Source organism: Camelus bactrianus, chromosome 3 (assembly GCF_048773025.1).
Source record: "Camelus bactrianus isolate YW-2024 breed Bactrian camel chromosome 3, ASM4877302v1, whole genome shotgun sequence".
NCBI classification, from domain to species: Eukaryota; Metazoa; Chordata; class Mammalia; order Artiodactyla; family Camelidae; genus Camelus; species Camelus bactrianus.
The window spans coordinates 31344030-31366181 of NC_133541.1; the positions used below are offsets into that span (position 1 = coordinate 31344030).

At 43.5% G+C, this 22152-nt stretch overlaps 1 protein-coding gene across 3 annotated transcripts in view; it reads left to right on the top strand.

Annotated features, from left to right (window-relative positions):
- Nucleotides 1-470: 470 nt before the first annotated feature.
- Nucleotides 471-22152, top strand: part of GHR (growth hormone receptor) — a 238665-nt gene continuing 216983 nt past the window's right edge. Inside the window, exon 1 of one of the 3 annotated variants that reach the window (XM_010957409.3) lies at nucleotides 471-943. The gene's annotated coding sequence lies outside the window, so the exon portion shown is untranslated. Of the gene's footprint in view, nucleotides 944-1269; nucleotides 1771-22152 lie in introns of those variants that run through there. The other 2 variants (XM_045518379.2, XM_045518382.2) reach the window with 2 other exon arrangements.

Here is a 22152-nt window from a genome sequence, read left to right on the forward strand (position 1 = left end):
TCCCCCGGTCACACACAAGGACAGTCCTCAGGGTGAGGCCCGTTTCTGGACATTGTGCCGCCCTGTGCTCCGGTATCTGGACACGCCTCTCTTCTAACATGCTTTGTGTCCTTGGTAAATTACTTCACCTGTCTCGTTTTCTAACCTCTACAATAAGGTCCTTCCAACTTTTAACTATCTTTCCACCGTGTCCCAGAGAGCAGGAGTTTGGAAATTGGTTGCAGGTGGAAAGAGGCAATGTTTGGTTTGCTAATTACGCTTTTCAAGCTCTCTGGTCCGTTTCTTTCCTCATGCCAGCAGCTAGCTAACTTTTCTGTCAGCGTTTCTTTGAATTTGTTGACGGCACTTCAGCTCTTTCGGTCCTGCTGTCTTTTTGGGAACAGGAGTGGGCGGAGAGGAAGGAAGTGTCCTGCAGCTACCAATATTTTCCTCTAGGAGGAGCCGCGCAGCCCAGATGGGAGTGACGCGCACCCACTCCAAGTCCTCGCCCGGGAACGCTTCATCCCAGCTCCGCGGAATGCTGGTCGGGTCTCGAACCGGCCGCCCTGAACTCCCGTTTCCCCTCGCGGCGGCCGCCCGGGTCCCAGGGGCGGCGGGCCGGGCCCGGCGTGACCCCTGGTGAACGGCGGCCGCCGTTTCCCACCCCTCCCCTCCCATCCTCCCTTCCCGTTTCACCCCGCCCCCTCCCCCTCCCCAGCCTGACAGCCCGCGAGCTGCCAAGCCGGGCGCAGCCATGGGAAGAGGAGGCGGTCTAGGGAGCGGCGGCGGCGGCGGCGGCTGCAGCGGCGGCTGCTGCGGCGGCGGCGGCGGCGGCTGCTGCTGCTGCTGAGCCGAGGCGGCGGCGGGGACCCCGGGCTGGGGCCACGCAGGCCGGCGGGCCCTGCGCCCTCGGCCCACACGCGGACGCGAACCCGCGCTCTCTGTCCGGAGGCGAGGCTCGGAGGTACTGGAAGGGGGCTCCGGGATCGAGCTCTTACGTTCCCCCTGTTGTGTCAGGGGGCCTGGGAGTTGACCCTGGGACGCCAGTTGTTTGTGAAAGTGGGGATCTGCCTTATGTATTTACACGGATAATTTTTTTCCGGGTGACTTGGAGGTTGGCCGTACTCCCCTTCTCCTCGCCAAGAAGTTGTTTTCTGCTGGTGGGTAGTTGTAACCCGATCCACGCTCTGGACGTATGTGTGTGTAAGTTGCGGGGGGGGGGGCGTCAGGGAGTTGGGGGTGACAGGCGAACCTTTCCACGCTGGCGCTTGCTCCGACCCGTGTTTGTGGTGCATGGAGGGGCTTCTTCCGAAGCCAGTTTTGTTAAAGTCTTAGAAGTTCTGCGAATGTTTCTGTTTGACATCATGAGCCGGGCTGGGGCAGGAACCGCTGAGGCTCGGCTGCTGAGCGGGGAGAGGTCCCCGGCGACGAGGCGGGAGGAGAGGGGAGGTTGTCAGGCTGTGCGCGTCCACACCGCGCTCTGCTCCCCAAAGCGCACCTCCCTTGGCGCGTTTGTGAGGGCTACAGCCGAGCATTGACACCCTAGGAGCTGGGGTCAGTAGAGTCACGGCCACCAGTCCCCGTGAGCTGGGGTGGGTGGAGATCGTGACGATCCGAGCTTCCCCAGCCCTGGACATGCTAGTGGTTATGAAATCAACCAGGTTTAAAGTTTTGACAGAACTGCCCGAGGCTCGAGAGCCGCGGGTGAGTCCGGTAACGGCGGGTCTGGAGAGAAGACTCTGGCGGCATGCAGTGGGTGCCTGGCAGGGTCCCCCACTTTCGGGTGCAGGGGTAAGTCTATTGTGGGGTGAGTGTTTTATATATAACCCGGGGATGGGGGACGCCTGCTGGGGCCGGGCTGCGGGAGTCGGTGGCCTGGCGCGGGATATGTGTGCTGAACGGGTGTACGTGCGTGCTGTGTGTGTGCGCGCGTGTGTGCGCCTGGGGAGGCGTGTCGGAGCCTGAGCCAGTAGGGTGTGCGGCGGGGGTAGGGGGGCGGGGGCGGAGGCCAAAGAGGTGCCGCCCGCCTGTTTGTGCCGCCAGGAGACCTTGGGAAGGACCGGGAAAGGTAACGGGAGGCCAGAGGGTTGGGGAGTCCTAGGAGTTTCTCCCTAAGACTTAAGTACCACAGACTTTAGAACACTAAAGCCATTGCCTTGGAAGGGCCGAGGGCTGGAGGTGGAGGATTCTGGAACTCTTAGGATACCTGCAAAAGGAGGACAGGAATTCTAGATGTGTGGATGTATGGGTGCAGAGTACCGGAGACGCGGGCCCAAGTTGGATCTATGGCTTCCCAGGGTGCTGTTGTCCACAGCCGCTGGGGTGTTTAGACTCCTTGGTATGAGTGCCTGGGAAGACACTTCTCCTTTCCTCACAGGTGTTGCGGCAGCTCTGCGCCTTGAGCAACTGGGGCACTAGGCTATTTCTTCTGGGTCACCCTGGAAGTCCTTTCTCTGGGGTGCCAAGCGATAGACCTTGGAGATAACTAGTGTTAAAACATTTCCAGAAATTAAAATGCTGGATTGAAACGAAATAAAATGATTTAGTAGACAGGATTGTTGTTCCCATCTTTTCTGTGATTGAGGAATCTCTTTACTTTTGAGAAAAGCAAAGTTCAGTGTTCCCAGATTAGATTTCAGGAGGTCTGGGTCATTTATGGTTTCCCTTCAGATGGACTTTAGATGGAGCTGAAAAGATGTGTTTTAAGCCCAGAGACCATTGGAAAGCATCATTTGTAGCTTAAGTATGTCCCATCTCTCATCTCCTTTCACCCTTGTAAACTTTTTGCTTCACATGAGTCTAAGGAAATTTGGTGAGTCAACATTCAGCTTTTCTTTTGGAGTAAATATATTACAGCAAAATTACAGTTTTGGTCTTCCGAATGGCATGGAAGCCAACACTTAATGGGCAAAGTTGTGAAAGGAAAGGCTATAAATGAATTGACAAAGTGATGACATGAGTGCATTTTTTTTTCAAACTGAGCATTACTTTGCCTTGCAAATACTTGTTCTAGGCAGAATTTGGTGCTGTTTTTGATTATTAGTTTTTAAACAGCAGACTCCACATCATAAACCTCTTAAACGTGGATACTAGATGCTTTCTCTGTGCTATCGCTGGTGCCTGTGTTAACAGGTGTTTATGATGCTTGGTAACCTATGGGGTTGTCATGTTGAGTATCTTAGCTCAGGACATAATGTTTATAGCGTAATGTAATAAATGAGCCCTAGTTAGAGCTGCTTCTGCCAAGTGCATGAAGCACCCCAGCCCAGCATGGAAACAAATCTTAAAGTTGGTCCAGCTTGGCGAGCCTTTTTGGCTATCTGCTGGTAAGCATTGTTAAAGTAAATATAAAGCTGAGTGATAGAGTGAGAATGTGGCACAGCGTTGTTTAGCTTAGAAAAAAGGCATGGGTTATATAATTTTAAATCTGCTAATCTTAAGCTTCTCTGGTCATTCTACCAGTAAATTGCACAATTATGGAGAGTTGGTTTACTTGCAAAGAACGCGTTTTTGGCAAGTATGTCAGTAATGAAAATAACCTCTATTTCTCAGCGTGTTCACATGTGCCCATACCAACCATCACTTTTTCTTCTTAAAAAAAGACAACCCTATAATCTCTGTGGTAATGATTTAAATAATATGAGTATTCAAATCACCGAATCAGTTTCTGAATACTGAATTGATAAGAACTGAAGTTTAGTAAGACTGGAGTCAGACCTCCATTAATTGTGTGAACAATGCAATATAGGCTATCTTTTTGGCAAGTGATTTTTTTTTCAAACTGGGACAGTATAATGTAAATAATATACCCAACAAAATGGTTGATTAGTATGATCACTGACTTTAGAGGTAAGAACTTCCATCTTGGTAGCCCTCCCTGAGAGTGGGCCAGCTTACCTCTTCTTGGGAGTAATCTGATGAGAATCTTGCTTCCTCACTGGCCAGTCCATTCTAGGAGAGATTCATGTTTAAAAATTCTGCCTTGCACTGAATCAACATTTTCTATGCATTGGCCTACCATTAAGGTGCTGGAGTCACACATAATGAATCTAATTAAGTGCTGTATTAGGAAACAGACATAATGCTCCTTTTTGTAATTAAAGTATATAGTCAGTTACAATGTGTCAGTTTCTGGTGTACAGCATAAAGTCCCAGGCATGCATATATATATACATATATTCATTTTCGTATTCTTTTTTGTTAAAAGTTATTATAAGATATTTAATATAGTTCCCTGTGCTATACAGAAAAAAACTGTTTTTTAATATATTTTTATGTATAGTGGTTAACATTTGAAAATCTGAAACTCCCAAATTTATCCCTTCCCACTACCCTTCCCCTGGTAACCATAAGATTGTTAACTATGTCTACGAGTCTGTTTCTGTTTTATAGATGAGTTCATTGGTGTCTTTTTTCTTTTTCCTTTTTGTTTAGATTCCTCATATGCGTAATATCATATAGTATTTTTCTTTCTTTTTCTGGCTTACTTCACTTAGAATGACGATCTCCAAGTCCATCCATGTGCTGCAAATGGCATTACTTTATTCTTTTTTAATCACTGAGTAGTATTCCATTGTATAAATATATCACAAGTTCTTTATCCAGTCATCTGTTGATGAACATTTAGGTTGCTCCCATGTCTTGGCTATTGCACATAGTTGCATCTTTCTGAATATTCTTTTCTGCCTATTCCTGGAGCTGTTCTTCACCCACTGTGAGGCCCACCTTTTTCTGCCCTGACCAATATGCCCTCGATTCCACATTCTCGCCATCCCTCCTGACGTATGTCCTCTAAAACCCAGATGTGAAATCCTTAGTTCTGGACTTTCTACATCTGTTAAATCAGCTTAATATTCACAAGCTGTTTTAGCCATATCATTACACTGTTCATGACACTAATTTCAAACCTGTAAACAACTAATTCTTTTCAGATTATTAATCATCCACAGTCAGAACATGATAATAGTTTCAAAACATTTTTTCATGCCTGAGCTTCTACAGTCTATGGGAAGTGTAATACTATGCAGGTAAATGGAATTCTACACACAACTACATAATTTCTCTCTGTCAAGGAATACCAACCCCCAAAATAGCAGATGTAAAATGTTCTAAAGACAAGCAAATTGAGGCTGCTTACTACAGACAGGTAGAGACTACGTTGCGAGGTCTTCTTTTTACAGACCTCTGCTTCCATGAGCATGAGTCAGTCTTAGCAATCAGCATCCATCGAAGGCTTGTGCTGTCCCAGTCCTAGAGAATATGCCATCTGGCCCTACGCGAGATGAAAATACAGCAGACTGAAATGTGTCCTCAGGCAACTGGGATTTAAGATGTACATACAGAACATGACTGAGTCAACAACCTTGTCTCCCTCTGAAGCTGATGCCACAGGGAAGTCTAGAGCAGAGATATCTCACCATTACTGCTATGGGAGGTTCCCTAATGCTCTGCACTTACTGAGTCCTCACCTTCTTGGAGGAAGGAAGCAAGCTGGTACATATAGCAGAGGTGTGCTTCAGAGGCAGCCGTGTGGGGATGCATCGGAGCTCAGTGTGAGTCTGAGATTTACCGCTAACATGCACATTCACTCCTCTGAGACTCACTTTTCTCCTGTGTGAAAATTTGTATGTCTACCACCCAGGACTGAGGTGTTTCCGCACAACCTCTGTAGGATTTCTGGCCCATCCTCTGCGTTCAACACCTACCTGTTAGGATTGGTTTCTCTCTTAGGAGTCTGTCGGAGGCTTCCCAACTAAAGTATGTTTCCCCTCAGAATCTGCCACAGCTGAGAATCTTCTGTCTTCCTGCTGGAAATGTTTTATGGTTGATGATGATGACAATGTTGTTTATTTCAGCAAGTCTGGACATGAAAGAAATGGCTGTTTTTCCTTGGCAAAGAGAAAAAACCTACTGTGATATAGTCTGACATCTGGGCCTATCAGAAATCCCTACTATGTGCACAGACCTTCAGTCAGGACGAGGGGCCAGTGACAGTCCTATGCTCTTAGTCGAAAGTGTCCTTGCTGTCCCTGTCATGTGTGTATATGTTTGCAGTAAGATTCTTCACTCATCCCTTAGCGTTAAGTTCTCTGTCCACACTACATTTGCTTCTTTGCTTTATTCTGTTCTCATACAAAGGAGGAGATGATCTAGGAAGTGCATTTTTTTTAATTCAAAAATCTATCTCACTACTCCCTACCTTCTATTCACCTTCCCTCTCTGCTCCAAAAAAAATTGTGGCAGACCCACTGATAAGTACTCAGATATGTAATTTCTAAACCAAAGTTCTCCTCTGCTATAAGAAACCCCCAAGTTAGGATGGCATAATACAAAATAATAGTAAACGAAGTGTCAGGAAGCCTGGGTCTCCTCTAAGTTCTGTCTCTAATGGGCTTTGTAATTTTTGCAAACTCAGTCAGACTTCCTGTTTTGGTTGCTGTCGGTCAGGGAATCAGCCTTTGTCCTTGGTCGGGATGATGGCATATGATCTTACGTCATCCTATGAGCTTGTCTTTGGACACCTTCAAGTCATGTTATTGTTATCCCAGAGAACCTCTATTTGACAAAGCAAAGTAAAGAAGAAGCTGGAGAAGTGTATGCAAATGAGAACTTGTGGAAAGATTCCTGAGGACAGAGCCTTTACAAGGGCTTCTTCTCATGGGGGTAGAAGAAGATACCAGAATCCCTGGGCAAGATAATGATGAATGAAGAAGACACCCCCTTTTTATACCGAACAAGTCAGAAAGATTAAAGAGAGAGAAGCAAAATGAAGAGGAAGGATCTGTCGTATTAGCAGCCAGAGTAACATCTTATTTCCCCTAGAGACATTGGCGAAACAATACTTTGCTTGTCAGAGAATAGACATTCAATAAATATTTTATTAATGATCTGAGTGCATAGTAAAACAGAGAAAGAAACTGAAGTGTTGACAAGAAGTCTGTGGAGAGTTGGGGGCGAAGGGATGTGGGTAGGATCAGGTGATAACCAGGACCTAAGCTTACAGAGCAAATCTGGAATTCTTCTTACATTAACGATGGCACCCAAACTAGATGACCAACTTTCCAAGGTGTGGATCTTGTTCAGGGCCTCAGAAACATATAGAATTTTTTAATATTTAAAGCTAGATGGAGACATTCTGAATTTTTTATGGGACTCCATAGGACTTAGGAGACACATCCAGTTTGCCAGCCCTTGGTACACCCCTCATCACAGAGCAGAACATTTTCACTCTCTTTGCCTTTGTCCTATACACTTTAATGCTTTTATTATTTATTCTTTCAGTAGATTGAGCGTATGTGTGAGTTAATTATGTCATCTGAAAAGTACTTTAAAAGCTACTTAGGAAAAGATGCTGAGTAAATAGAATATTTTATTAGTCGACAGGATGCAAGTTTGGCCAAGCTAGTGGTACTTTTGAGATCACTGTGAAAAATCAAAGACAGAACACATATTTATTGAGCTGTTACTGTGTTCCCAGGAATGTGCTGGACCCTGGGGAATATAAAAGTAGTATCAGACATGACCCTTGATTTGGTGACCTAGCATTCAAGCTAGGAAAGCAACACTAACAGTGTACATAGTGTGACTACCGAACTGCTGACAATGATACAATGTAATGAAAAATTATGTTACACAATTTAAGTGCTACATTTATTTAGAGTGAAGGGAGACCTGTTTGGACTAAAGTGTTTGAGGAGAGGCTGTATGGGCAAAGTGGCTCCAGAGCCAGAACTTAAACCATGGTAACGTTTTTTGATAGGTAGACATTTTGTGTGAAGAGTTTGGGAACTGAGCACTGGCAGCCTATCTGGAGCTCCCTGGGGTCACTTGTAACCAGAAGCAGGTAGGGTGTGCCAGGCCGTGGCTTTGTTTTCTGCTGTTAGCCCTTCTCCTTTATTGTGAATGTGGCATACAAGGCCACCTCTTGGGCGGGATGACTGGGATGGCCACCCTGAGCCTAGTCCTTACCGGGCAGTGGTGACTATTGCAGGATGTCTCTGCAAACTTCTCCTGTGTGATCATTATATATATTCAGTTTTAAAATTTGTTCTTTAAACAGAATTCCAAGAGGTCTATTAAAGATACCAATAGCACGGCTTCCTTTGAAGAATAGGATCTTGAATGGACCCTGCAATGGTAGAGCTGGCCTGGGGTTTCCGCCTCCACTCCCACTTCCCTGCCACGTGCTTATACCGACAGTCTTGACCCAGTAGAGCCATAGGCCCTCATAGAATTTGAGATCCTCCACCAGTGATTCTCAACCATTCTGCTAAAGCAAGGCCTAGGGGCATTCAGAAATCCAGTTGTTACAGGACTGGAAAGAGTTACAGGCTTTTAGTGCCCAGAGTCAGGGATGCTAAATCTCTGTAATGCCAGGGGCAGCCCCACCCAAGGAATAATCTACTAGACCCCCAAGGAAAGCTGAATCCAACATCCTCACTTTATTTATGGTGAGGAAACTGGCATGACAAGACTTCCCTAGGATTAAACTCCACAGCAACAGTGACAGATTTATAACCCACTTCTAGCTTTCTTTCAAGGGCTCTTTCTGCTGCGCCACCTTCCCAGTCATACACGTCGACTTTCACCATGAATAACATGTGGTTTACCTCCATCATTCATGTATGAGGGTGATAGTCAGCTGTGTTAACTATCTGAGTGGGTGGGTTGTGAACTTAGACAAGTGACACTTGGCCAGCAGCTCTGTTTCCTGGGACCATGCAGAGATTGGCTTGTGAATTAGGGCTGGCAGATGCCCACTGGGATGGCAACCACTGCAAAAAGCCTAAAGGCAGTTTGGCATTCTGGACAGGGCACGAGATAGGCTTTGGGATCAGACCAATCTGGCTCTGCCGTTTACTGAAGTGGGGACGGTGATTCTTCCTTCAAAAAGTTGTTGGAGTTTAAATGAATCAAAACAATGCCAGGCCAGTGTTGAACACCACAGAAAGAGATGCCTTCCCATAGCACCCTCCTGCTCTAAGAGAGGAGACTTCAAACCTTCACTCATAAAAGATCACTTGGTACTAATTGCTTCTTTCATATTTTTTCTTCTCCTTTCTCTGATCAACCGAAGTTAATGTGCCCAGACTGTTACCATACAATAAAAATGAAAGATATGTCTGGATTGGTGGCTTATGAAATTTGGCTCTTAAAAGCAATAGTAAAAGCCATTCCCAGATATATATGTTTGTAAGAGAGGTTTCTATCTGCCAGTGTTGGGAGACCCTCCTTAAGTAAAGTGATACTTTTGGTGAGTTAAGGGACAAAGCTGGCCAGGAGGGTGATGGGGGTTGTGGTAAAAGGCCCCTCTGGGTAAAGAACTGCCTGTGATGATACGCTGTAAGATGTGAGAACCTAAAAGGAGGCACACTTTCCCATTATTGGAACACTTTAAAGTTGACTCTCTTTGTTAAAGGTTGATTTTCTTAAAAGGTAAAATCATGAGTAGCCTACAGATATAAAATGAACAGATGTAAAATAATACAGATATTAATGAAGGAAGGAACTGGAAAAGACATGATAGCCATTTCCAAGGAGAACCACAAATGTGTATATGGTAGAGGAGTATTGAAATGAATAGGGTTATCAATTACATTCCACGGGGCACAACTGCTTCACATTTGTATGGACAAAAATTACTGTTATATCTCATTTCTTCAAGTTAATTTCTGACTCCTCAGAGCTATAAAATAACATAGAGAAGACAAAAGCTCAGACCCCTGTATAGGGTCAGCTAATCCCTGGAGGCTCAGCACTCCACTGAAAGGCTAGCGGTAATCTCCTTTCTCTCCTCATAGTCCAGCGTTTTTCCTTACACTGTCATGATTCCACTGGCCACTCTTCCTGCTTGAACTCCATGGTTTGTGGATGAAAGTTTGGTGAGGTGAACCCAGGACCCCATGCATGATAAGCATGCTCTCTACCACTACGCTATTACCCCCACCCCGTTTCCCTTAATATTAACATTCATAATCATGGTATATTTGTCAAAACCAAGAAACCAACATTAGTACAATACTATTAACTGAACTCCAGGCTTTATTCAGATTTTCTTGGTGTTTCCACTAATGTCCTTTCTCTGTTCCAGAATTCAGTCCAGAATATCACATCACATTTAATTATAACATTTTAAAATTCCATACATACAGTCTTTTATTTGGACCCTCTCGTATATTCAACTGACTAATCTTTGTAACTAGTAAGCTCTATGAGTGAAAAATACAATGATGTTGATATCTAACATCATCTTGGGCACAGGGCATGCTCTCAAAACAAAACAACAGTAAGAACAAAACTTTATTCAGTAGGCAGATGTGTAGCTGAGCCTTCGTCAGTTAGCTAAGAAGTCCTTATAACAGTGTGACAACTTGGAAGAAATTTGACTTTGAACATGTATCCTGAATATCAAGTTTGAAGCAGGACCCCCTAAGTCAGACACGACCCACTCCCTTCAATGTGCTTGGCTTTGTGTGTACATGTCACACTTAATCCTGCTCACTGTGAGTCACGTAGCCTTGAGCACCTCGGGAATGGAGCTCGGGGAAGTGAAGTTACTTGTGCAGGGATTCATAGGTGGTAAATGACACAGTTGAAGAGATAAGTTTTCTGGCTTCGGCGCCTACACTCTTAGTACCACACTCACTTACTCCCTCCCACTCTTCTCCACTTGCCAAATCCCTATCCTTGGTGCCTTTTGATAGGCGTGCAGCCTTTGACAAAATCTGTATCATGAAGCATGCATGGTATATTTCTTAGTAAGCTGGATTTAGTGTCAGCTTTGGTTCTGGGGATTATTTTCAGAGCCTGCCTAACAATTGTCAGACATGTTATCTTGATATGCACATATATTGACCATAAAACTCATCAGAAAGTCACCTTAATAAAGTTTTGATCTAGTCCTAATAATAGGCTTGGAAGCAACCACCTTTATGTATGCTTGTGTAATTGATGTTGTGTAGTAATTCAAATATTTTATTATTTTATCATGTGTTTGAGTTTGGATAGTTAACCTCTATGTCTTAGTCTTTCCATAGTTACTATTTTTTTATATTTTACATAAGGGATGCGGAATATTTAATGAAATCTTTGATCTTTTTACTTGCAATGTCCCAACTGAAAATTACCGTTGGCTACCTTGGAACTAAGGGCATGAAATTCAAAAGAAGAAATTCTTATAAATTATTAGAGCTTTGATTCTGAGAAGACAAATAACGTAGATAACTAAGGCTCCCCAATGCTGAAATTCCTCTAACCTCTAAATCTAAGTTCAGAAAAGAATAGACTTTAAAGCTTTTTGTTTATTTTTGCTTTGATTGCAAGTTGTTGGAAGCTTAGAGTTAGTATCTAGTGGCACAATCTACATAAAACACAAATTATTGGCTCTGAGTGAGATTTCACTTCGAAGAAGATACAAAGGGACAATCATGTAAAAATGTTTTTTTCTTAAAAGGAATAAGTATGGTTTGACTGAAAGGTAATCCCTACATATTCTACTGTTTAAAGCATTGCACGTTTTTAAATGAGAAAAAGTACTACCTTTCAGATCATGTATATGAAACTTTTCTGTACTTAAATGGCTACATTTAGTTGGCCTGGTTTTAAACCATGAGCTTTGATCAAATGGTCAAAGGACCATTTGACCTTTGACCTTCATATGTGAGATTACAAACACAAACTGTTCATGAAGATTTGCAAACGGTGCTCCAGCAAGCAGGGCCCTTGGGGTGTCCAGAGGAGAGGGCCCCCCGGCTCCACTGCCTGCTTCCACCCTGCAAAGTGCTGTGCGTTCATCTGTTTTATACACAGCACTTCTGAGAAAATTGAAGTTGAAGAAACAGCCTCTTTGCTTTCAAAAAACAAATGAACAAAAATATTTAAACCATATGTTTCCTTATATTGTATAGACTGCTTTTCTGACCACCTCTCTATAGGAAGCCCTCAGATTTCTGGAGGAAAAATTAGCTTTTCTATGTCAAATTAGTTTTTTTTTTAATGTGTAAATTCAGATTTACTTTCATAACTGCAAGATTATAAGCTCCTACAGGTCAAAGGAGTGTGCATTCTCTACCTGTTGGACACCTGATGAATACTTTGCTTCACCAGTTACTGTTCCGTGGGCACCATTAAGGCCATGCTCACTATGACCAGGGGATGTTTCAAAGCCTTTTTTCATGTTATGTTATTTAATCCCACACAAAACCCCTATAAGCCTGTTTCTACATTTGGTGAAACTATGACACAGGGAGGGACCCATAGCTGGTGAGTAGCACAGTCAAGATTCAAACACAGATCTTGCTACTTCCAAATGTGTCTAACGCCCATGCTTCTGGCCACTGCCCATGTGGTAGTTTTAAAAATATGTCCACAAACTCTTTGATACTCCTCCCATCAAGAGGTGGAGTCCAGGTTTCCCTCTCCTGGGGTATGAGCTAGACTTTGTGACTCATTTCTACTGAACAGAATAAAGTGGAAGTGAAGATGGGTGACTTTGGAGACTAGATCACTCGAGGGCACTGTGGCTTCTGTCTTTGTTGCTCTGTCTCTTGGATTCATTTTGGGGGAAACCAACAGCCATGTTTTGAGCTGCCCTGTGGAGAGGCCCACATGGAAAGAATGTGAGGGATTCCCACAGCCAGTGTGGAATGAAGAACTCAGGCCCCCAGTCCAGACACTGAAGCCTCTTGACAACAACCACCATGACAGTGACCTAGGAGGTGGAGCCTTCAGCACCAGTCCTGCCTCAGAATGACTACAGTCCCCTCCCCACCAACAGCTGGGCTGCAGCCTCATGAAAGACCTGAGCCAGAATCACCCAGCTAAGTCTCTTCTGGGTCCCTCCCCCAGAATGTAAGATAATAAATGTTTGTTGTTTTAAACTGCTAAATTATGAGTTAGTTTTTTATGCAGGTGATAGAGAACTAAGGCTTAGCCTAACATTGCCTTGATCATTTTCAAAGGTCTAAATTGTCTTAATTTCATTGTCTTAAATTTTGAAATATTGATACAGCAAGGAACAATTTTCCAGAAAAAAAAAAGACATGCTGCCAAATATAAGTAGTAAAATATTAATGTCCAGTTAACATAATAGTTAGAATGACTTCTCTGGGATTTGGGATTTTGTAATTCAAAGGACAACTGCTTTAAAAATCCATGATTTAAAGAGGAAGGATATTTATAATAACCATGTTGTTGAAGATAGCATTTTGAACTTTTAAAAAATCCTCATGGGAAAACTCAGGAAGTATTTTGTTGGGTAAGTTATCGCTCATAATCTGAAATTGTCAGGAGCTTGCACTTTACATTATTTCAAGAGGGATATAAAGCGAAGTTGAATTTTAACCCCTTCCCTAGTGATTTCACTCAGCTCTTCAAAGGGGGTCTTAAAAGCTCATAGGTCAAGCCATGTCTTGGTTTGCTCTGCCTGACAAATTGCATTAACTCTGTTTTATGGCCACTTGTAGTTTAATAAATTACTTGGACTTTGATTAATATCTTTTGAGCTTAAGCCCAAGAATTTGTAAAAGACTTTGGGATATAGTACTATAAGCTTATTTAAAGATGAACTCTGAAAGCTGGAAGGAGATGGATTAACGTTGGTTTTAGTACATGCATAGGTACTGCACTTGGAGCATTTTAAGTCCTTACTTAAGGTCCTAGATGATTTGTCTTTTAAAAAGTATGTGAAAGTGATTTTTTTCTTATATATTTACAAAGTGATTGAAGTCATTTAAGGAATCCATTCATGAAGTATAGCTAGTTCTTGTTGGGTATTCAGAATGAATATAAAGTAGAGATACCAGTTTTCTTTCTCTAAATTGGAGAACACAGATCGGACCCTATTAGTCCTTCCCTTTTAATGTTTTGTTTTTTTTTCCTCCATGCATCTTGCACCTGAAAAACTATAAAAAAAAAAAAACTTTTATATTGAACTGGTCTTAATACTATATGCTTGACCTTGATTCTTGAGTTTGTGATTTGGGGGAGGATAAAGATGAATATTGAGGCCTGAGTATAAAGATCTATCATGACTCTAATTCATTTGTTCATGCACTCACTCACAAACTCAGTCGTTAACTCAGTCTACATTTTGCCCAGCAGAACAGTGGACTAGGAGCTGGGGTACAATGATAAGCAACTCAGAAATAGCCTCTGCCTTATGGAAGTTCATGGTCTAGAATAGAGAAAGACATTGACCAAGTATAGTTAAAAACAGTTCTAAGTACTGTGAAATAAAAGTATAAGGGGACCTGACCCAAGTCGGGGCTTGGTGGTTAGGGACGGCTTTCATAGGAAGGTATTTGAAATCTACAGGAGTGGAAGTGGGAGGAAGAAGGGAGAGGGAACAAGAGCCAAGAAGATACCCAGGACCACTGAGGTCTGAAAGCAGTGTGGCCAGAGCACAGAGCTTGACAAGGAGCATCACCCAAGGAGAGGCCAGAGAAGTGAGCAGCTACTGTATCTCACGTGGTGTTGCCGGCTGTGTTACAGTCTTTATCATAAGAGTGACAGAAAACCATTGAAGGTTTTGCAGCATGGAAGTGACATAATCAGGTTTGCATTTTAAGGAGGTCACCTGGCTCTAGAATGAAGACTGGATGGAGGAGGAGTGGAAAGAGGTATTCAGGGAGATGGATTATTTTATCTGTTGGAGCCAGAGATGTTGGTAGCTTGGACCAGGTGGAGAGAAGTGAAGAGACTTACAGTTATTTATGGTTAATAGATTTACCACTTATTTATGTAGGAACATAGACTGGACTTAGTACTGACTTGGATGTGACTGGGTGAGGGACACCATGGAAGACTCCCCAGTATTTGGCTTCTCAGGTGAGTGGGGAACATGGAGGGAGATCAGGCCTAGGGCAGGGAGAGTAGTTTCATTTGGGGACATTTTCAGTTAGAGGCCTCTTTAAGACAACCATAAGGAAACTCAGTGCCGTCTTGGTCGGGAGCAGAGGTATCTGGAGATGTAAATTTGGAAGTCAGTGGTTTACACGTAGTATTGAAGCCACAAAGTTTTCACTCAGAGTGAAAATGGAGTAAAAGAAGGAAGTATAGGTCTGTGCCATAAGGAATTCCAAAGTTGACACATAAGAGTGAAAAATGTAACTGAGAAGATGCTACAGTGTCATCTCAGAGGCCAAGGGAAAGGAATCATTTAAGATGCTGATGAAGGGTAAAGTAAAAAACGTCCTGTAAATATCCTTTGGGCTTGTGAAATGGACATCTTGAAGGACTTCAAGGGGAACTATTTTGGTGTCGTGATGGAGGCAGAGGCCAGAATGAAGTGTCACGGGACAGGGGTGGGAAGTGAAGAAAGGGAGACAGTGGATGTAGAAAATTCAAGATGTGTGACTGTCGAGGGAAATGGAAGGATAGAGCTTTAAGTAGAGGAGGAGGGAGAGTTCAGGGAGAGGTTTCTAGACATGGAAGACCTGAGCTTGTTTGAGGGTTGATGGGAAAGAGCAATGGAGAGAATGAGGGGGTGGCTTGAAGACAGAGAGGATGGGTGATGAATCGTGTAGGACCCCTGAGAAGATGTAAGTGGATCGATCCAGAGAACAGCTGGAGGGACTGGGAAGGAGAAAGGATACCTGCCCTTCTGTGCTGGAGAAAGGAAGAAGGGATGTGTGCGGATGCGGCGGCATGGTAGCTGCAGGTTACAAGCATTTCTATTTCATGGCTTCTTTCTGCATTGGAAAGTAGTTGAATGGGCAAGAGAAAGGGATGGCATCCTGGCAAAGAAAGGAGGTGATTTCATGTTTTTTGAGGAGGACAGAGAAAGCTTGAATGTGAAAGGGAGTAAATTAGTAAAGCTTAGTAGGATTTCTAGTCATGACATGAAGGCCTAGTTGAGGTTGATGATCACAAATTCATAGTGATCCATTGAAAATGGATTATAAAGTAGTTGGTCCTTTCTGGAGGTGTTCAGCCATTTACCAAGCACAGAGAAGGTGGGATCATCTAGGCTGAGGTTCTGTCGGAGAGCTGCGATGAAAAGATGGCAGCAGCAAGGGAGCCATTGGAGTGATAAACCAGGGATCTCAGCTGGTCAAGAAAAAAAAGGTAAGACAGGAGAGGGAGAGGGTAGAGATCTGTGTGAAGGTTGTAGCCAGAGTAGGTGATTAAATGTGATAGGAGAGTAGGAGTCAGTGATCAGAACAGGATGCTGTGCCCCAGAACAAATACATTTGTGGACTTTAAGGGTGGGGCCTAGGGATTCAGTGCTTTTATTTTTTTTGAAAGAATATAAGGATGTAGTGTTTAAAAAAAATGGAATATGTTGCAGTGATTATTACTAAGCCCATGATGATAAAAGATACTAACAGTGTGAAGTCAAGATAAAGACATAGAGGAAGCAGTCCAAAAATTGTGCCTTTAAAGCAAAACAAAACAAAGCCCCAAAACCTTAATTTCCTTCTTCACAAATTGAAGTCATAAGCCTTACCCTCTTGCTCATTTTCTTTGATATTAGAAGTCCAAAGCAAAGAAGGAAAGATTATTACCAGGAAGATAGTCCAATTCAGGACAATTTACCTGATGCTTTGTCAGGGCGTCATGTCAAAGGCCTTTCATGTCAAGGGCGTTTTCTCGAGAAGATTATAAGAAGATTCAGGTAGACATGAAGTAGGTTGTGCAAGCACTGGCATACGTTACCAGTGTATTAGTGGGGTTCTCCAGAGAAATGAAACCAATAGGATGTGCATTTAATAGAAAGAGATTTATTCTGAGGGATTCACTCACACAATTGTGGAAGCTAGCAAGCCCCAGTTTGCAGGGCAGGCTGGAGACCCAGAGCAGAGCTGATGTGTCCCTTCACGTTCAGAGGCCACCTGCTGCAGAATTCCCTCTGGGAGGTCAGTCTTTTATTCCATTCAGGCCAGCAACTAGTTGAGTGAGCCCACATTCTGGACAGCATTCTGCTTCAAGTCTACTGATTTAAATGTTAATCTTATCCAATACAAACCCAGAATCATGTTTGACCATGTACCTGGGCACGGTGGCCCAGTCAAGATGACATACAAAATTAACCTAACACCAAGGGAGGTTATAGCCCTGTCTTCTCTGGATTCAACAATAGCAAATATATTCAATCTAAGTCGTCATTTGTCAAGTGCATCATGTATCTCAGGTGTTAATGTAGGACACAGACATTACACTCCAACTTTGAGTTCGCTTTGGTCTCCTTTGGGAATGGTGAGCATTCCATTTCTCTATGTGTTTTTTGGCACTTTTATCTTACAATGCTTAGAATAATTCCTTGCACGTAGAAGGCACACAGACACTCAGTGCCAGTGACAAGAGACTTCATAAGGATGCGCTTGAAGCCAAGGCTTTGTGAAGCAAGACACCACAAGTAGGGAATAGATTTCCACGTGATAGTTGCTGTGAACATTAATCAGAAGGTTCACCACAGTGTTCAGCTCATATGCCCGGCTTGGAGCAGAGGCAACAGCCGCAAAATCCCTCCTTTGTCCTTCTTTATCTCCATCTCACCATTGCCAAATCATCTTAAATAATTGTTGTTCTGACCACTCACTCTCTCAGGAATCATCTTATGAGCCTAATGATTGATTTTCAGATTCCTGAGCCTGGTTTTCGTAGCCCTGTGGTGTCACCCCAGCCTACCCTAACTTTCTGCTGAGCTTCAAGCTCAGCTACTCCTTTGCCTTCAAAAAATCTCATTCTGCCCAGCATCTTTGTTCATGTTGCTTCCTCCACAAGGGCCTTTCTGCCTCTTTCCTTTCTGCTTTTCCTCCTCCTACTCTTCTTTTCAGGCAGAGCTCAGACACCACAATGTCAGACTCCACAGTGTCGCTCTGATCCTTCCCCTGCGTCTGCTGCCTTTCCAGCTGCAATCTCCTTTTTCCTGTCCCCTAGCGCTTCACTGGCATGTTTGTTAAGACTCCCACTTTCTTCCACCTGAGTTTCTCATGGGTCTTACCGTATGTGGCTGCACTCAGGATGGAAGTCTGCAGCCTCCACAGTAGCCTTACTACAATGCTAGGCAGACGATGAGTGCTCTTTGAGTTTTTGCTGGGAAAAATCAAAATAAAGGACCTAATGTGTAAAGCCTCGTTATGATTTACTGATTTCACCAAAGAAAGCGTTTTCATTGAATGTATTTTTTGCATATCCTTCACAGTGCTTAGCAAGTTGCTGGACAGTGGGCCGTAGTGGGCATTCAGTAACTAGTAATTAATAGATTTATTCTGTATTTGATAGTTTTCGGATACATTGACACGAAATTAGAACTGGCGATACAAGTTTCAAAAGGTAACCTTATAGCTGATGCACATTATGAGGGAACTGTGGTATCTTTTAAAGCCCAGTAAAGAGAAAAATGAATCAATCATGCTTCAGAATCATGTATGGAATTGTGCCGCCATCAAGCTCTGAAGCATCGGTGATGATGTCGTAGGAAACACCGTGCTCTGAGAGCAGCCGTGGCTTTATGTACCTAACAGTATGAGTGTGTTCTTCTGCTGGGGAAAAGACGTGGTGGTCCAGTAATCATTGTGGCTTTAAACAATGTTTTCATTTATGAACTTGACATGACTATGATTTTCTATTTCCTCCAATCTCTGGTGGTGAGTTTTCTGAAGATATTCTTGTTTTCTCCTGATTTAAATCACAGCAAAAGAGACTTAGGTAAATATCAAGAGAATGCCTGTGACATCTGTCTTCTAATTTGAAAAATGTAAGTCAATTCAACCAAAGTTTACTTTTATGTCATACGTTATGTTGAGTAAGGAGGGTCTGACTTAAGCTCGGTGTGCTTTAGAGAAGGGAGTGCATTTTTGTTTGGTGGCTTGTTTTAATGCATTTTAAGGTCCTTTATTGAGATATAATTGATAAGTAACATTATGTAAGTTTAAGGTATACATTGTGATGATCTGATACATGTATACATATTGTGAAAAGGCTACCACATTAAGGTTAGTTAACATTTTATCACCTCACTAGTTTACTTTTTTTGTGTTTGGTGGGAACATTTAAGATCTATTCTCTTAGCAAATTTCAACTACACAATACAGTATTGTTAACTACCCATGCTATACGTTAGATCTCCGGGACTTACTCATCTTATAGCTGAAAGTTTATGCCCTTTGACCAATATTTCCCTAATTCACCCAGCTCCCAGCCCCTGGTAGCCACCATTCTTCTTTGCTTCCATGAGTTTGGCTTTTTTAAGATTCTACATATAAGTGAGATTATCCAGCATTTTTCTTTTGCAAGAGAGGCTCAGAGCAGTGGAAGCCAAAGTGTCCACAAGCAAAACAGTCACAAATACCAGCAGACTCACAGGGGAAGAAGCCATAGTTGCCCAGGAGACAGAATGGCCCGGACACCCCACTCTGTCTGCTCACCCACACAGGTGGGCAGCAGCAGTGAGCTGAACTCAGCGACCCTGTGTTCCATACCGGGGACCTGCCTGAGCCGAGCACTGCAGATGCGGTAAGGGTAGACCTGGGCTGCGGGAGCCCACAGCCTCGAGGCACGTAATTGCATTCATCACTGTCCCGACTGGAGGCAAGAGAGACGCGGAGGCAGCAGGGACTCACTCACTATCCTGGAGAGTCACGGAAGGCTTCCAAGAAGATGTGCCATTTGAGCTGATTCTTGAAAAGCTCACCAGAGAGAGAAAAGGGGAAATCTTCTTAAAGTGGAAATATAAAAGGAGATGGTGTGTTAGGGAAATGATCGTTGATTTGAGGTGGCTGGACCAGAGGAGATTTGAGGGGATGTGAAGGGAAATGAGGCTGGAAAAGTAGGTACATGCATGGTGTCAGGGGTCTGGGACTTTTCCTGGGGCCCAGCAGGCGCGTGTACCAGAATTTCTTATGTAGATAAGTGACATAGTCAGATTTGTTATTTTAGAAATAAAACCAGTGGGTAATCAGCCAAATTCATTCCACCTGCCTTCGGTAATCAAGGTTGTTTTAAGACTTGCCTGTGCTCTGAGCAGCACCTAGCCTAAACAGTAAGAGTCTGCCTGAGTTATTTTCCAGGAACATGGAGTCAGCAGCATCTAGTTTGAGCTGAGCTGGTGAAGACTGGATTGGACCACCAACCCTTCAGCTGAGCATACTTAAGTGTCTGCTTGCTGACCTTTTAACATCAGAGGGTGGAAAACTCCACCCTCAGAAGGTGCAGAGGCCTGTAGCCTAGTTACAGCTGTGTAGAAGGATGATTCCCGCCCCTCCCCCCCACCTTTCCCCAATCACCTTTCCCCACGCCCCCAACGCCTCGGACCGCCCTGCTTCTATAGCCATCCCCATAAATACCCCAGGCCCCGTTCAGGGAGGCTGGTTTGCAACTTGTTCTCCTGTCTCCTCGCTTGGCTGCTTTGCTAATCAACCCGCTTTTTGCTGCAAACCTCAGTGTCTCAGCGTTTTGGCTTGTTGTGCATCAGAGCAAGACGAACCCGGTTCAGTGACAGAAAGACAGCTCGCTATGAAGGAAAGAGACGGTTGGATTGCAGCGATTGACAGGTAGGGTGGAGGTGTATTTTTTTTAATATTAAGCTATATGAGCAATAACTTGTCTTACTCTTTTACAATGAGTAGGATTTTGTCAGCATCTTCATAGGATGAAAGGAAGCCTGGTATTTATCACCAAATCTTTTGAGACATAAGATAATGCTTACAACGTTATGTTCACTTTTTTGAGGATAAGCATCCCCTATAGTATGTGCAGAGGAATAAAAGTGAAGACAGGTGATTGCAGCAGTTCTGACACAGGCAGTCAAGAAACCAGACAGGATGTTTGAGTTACGGCTATTGGGATTGGCAAGGCTTCAGCTCCAGGGAAAAGAAATGCACTGAGTTACTGGTGGTGATGAAGGTGACATAAATAGAGTGGTCTGTTCTTTCTGTGCTGCTGCAGGGGAAAGGACACTTTAAACCTAACGAGATGAGTTCTTGTGAACAGCTTCTTCCTTCAGTTACTAGTTACAGTTCTTTGTCAATGGTGATCTAACGACCGTCTCCTTAGATAGCCGAGAACTCATAATTTGTTTCCTCTGAGTTGTTTCCAGTCACTGCCATTTCTCCGTGGAAAACTGATTTTTGAACTTTTATGGAACTTTATTCCGAATTTACATGGGAATAGAGCTTTGAAAATTGTGAAGTCATTCATTGATCAAGTGTTCATTGAGGCACTGATTTGCCTCACTGGTGGGAGAGGGACAGACAAATCCTTTGCCTTCGTGGAGTTTACAATCCGGTGAGAATGCTGCATGATAGTCACTAGATTTAGGGATAAAGGACTCTAGCATCAGAAACTAACACTTGCTGGGGAAGCCTTTGAACACTTCAGACTACGTATATTGAATCCCAAACTACAGTTTACTGGTAAAAAAAAAAAAAATAGCATTTGTATTAGAGTTTTGCTAACAGCGTGTTGGATAAGAACCCGTGTTCATTCTCTCCTGCTAGCTGCAGTTTGCTTTAATGTTCATGTCCCTAGTAGAATTAATAGGTTAGACCAGATTGGTGGTTTTTAACGCTGGCTGCCTATTGGAATCACCTGAATGCTTACCCGTGACCAATTGAATCAGAATTGCCATTGGTGCAGGAGGCAGGCACGTGTATTTTTAAAGCTTCCAGGTGACTTTTTTTTTTTTTTAAGCTAAGGTTGAAACTTACTGGACTAGATTGGAGGACCCAACTGGAAATCCGTAGGTGAGATTTCTATGCACATGGGTATGGAGCTTAATTATTTGTTAAACTAGTAGTCAACATTGAAAAAAAAAAAAAAGATTTCCAGGTTCTCTGGAAGAATGGAAAGGTTAGGCAACAACTGGGCTTAAAATTCTGAGTGGTAAAAATTCAACCAAGTAAACCCCAGTTTCTGTCTGGCCCACCTCATTTATTTGTGTTACCTTCCTGGCCCTTGAAGGCACTTTCACTTGTGAAACTGAACTAGATCATCTCTAAACTCTCAAATCACCTGAATTGCTCATTTCCAAAGCCAGGAAATTGATGGCAAACAGATGGCACCTTTATCTATGAGCTGGTGGTTGCACAAAATCAAAGGGAACTTAATCTTTGAAGATGGAAAAATCCCAGGGTCCCGTGGAAGGGGAGATAGTCTTGCTAACAGCAGAACTCCACGTGTTGCCGTGGAGAGGACACCTGCTGGGGGCAAGCGGGAGGGGGAGGAAGGAGA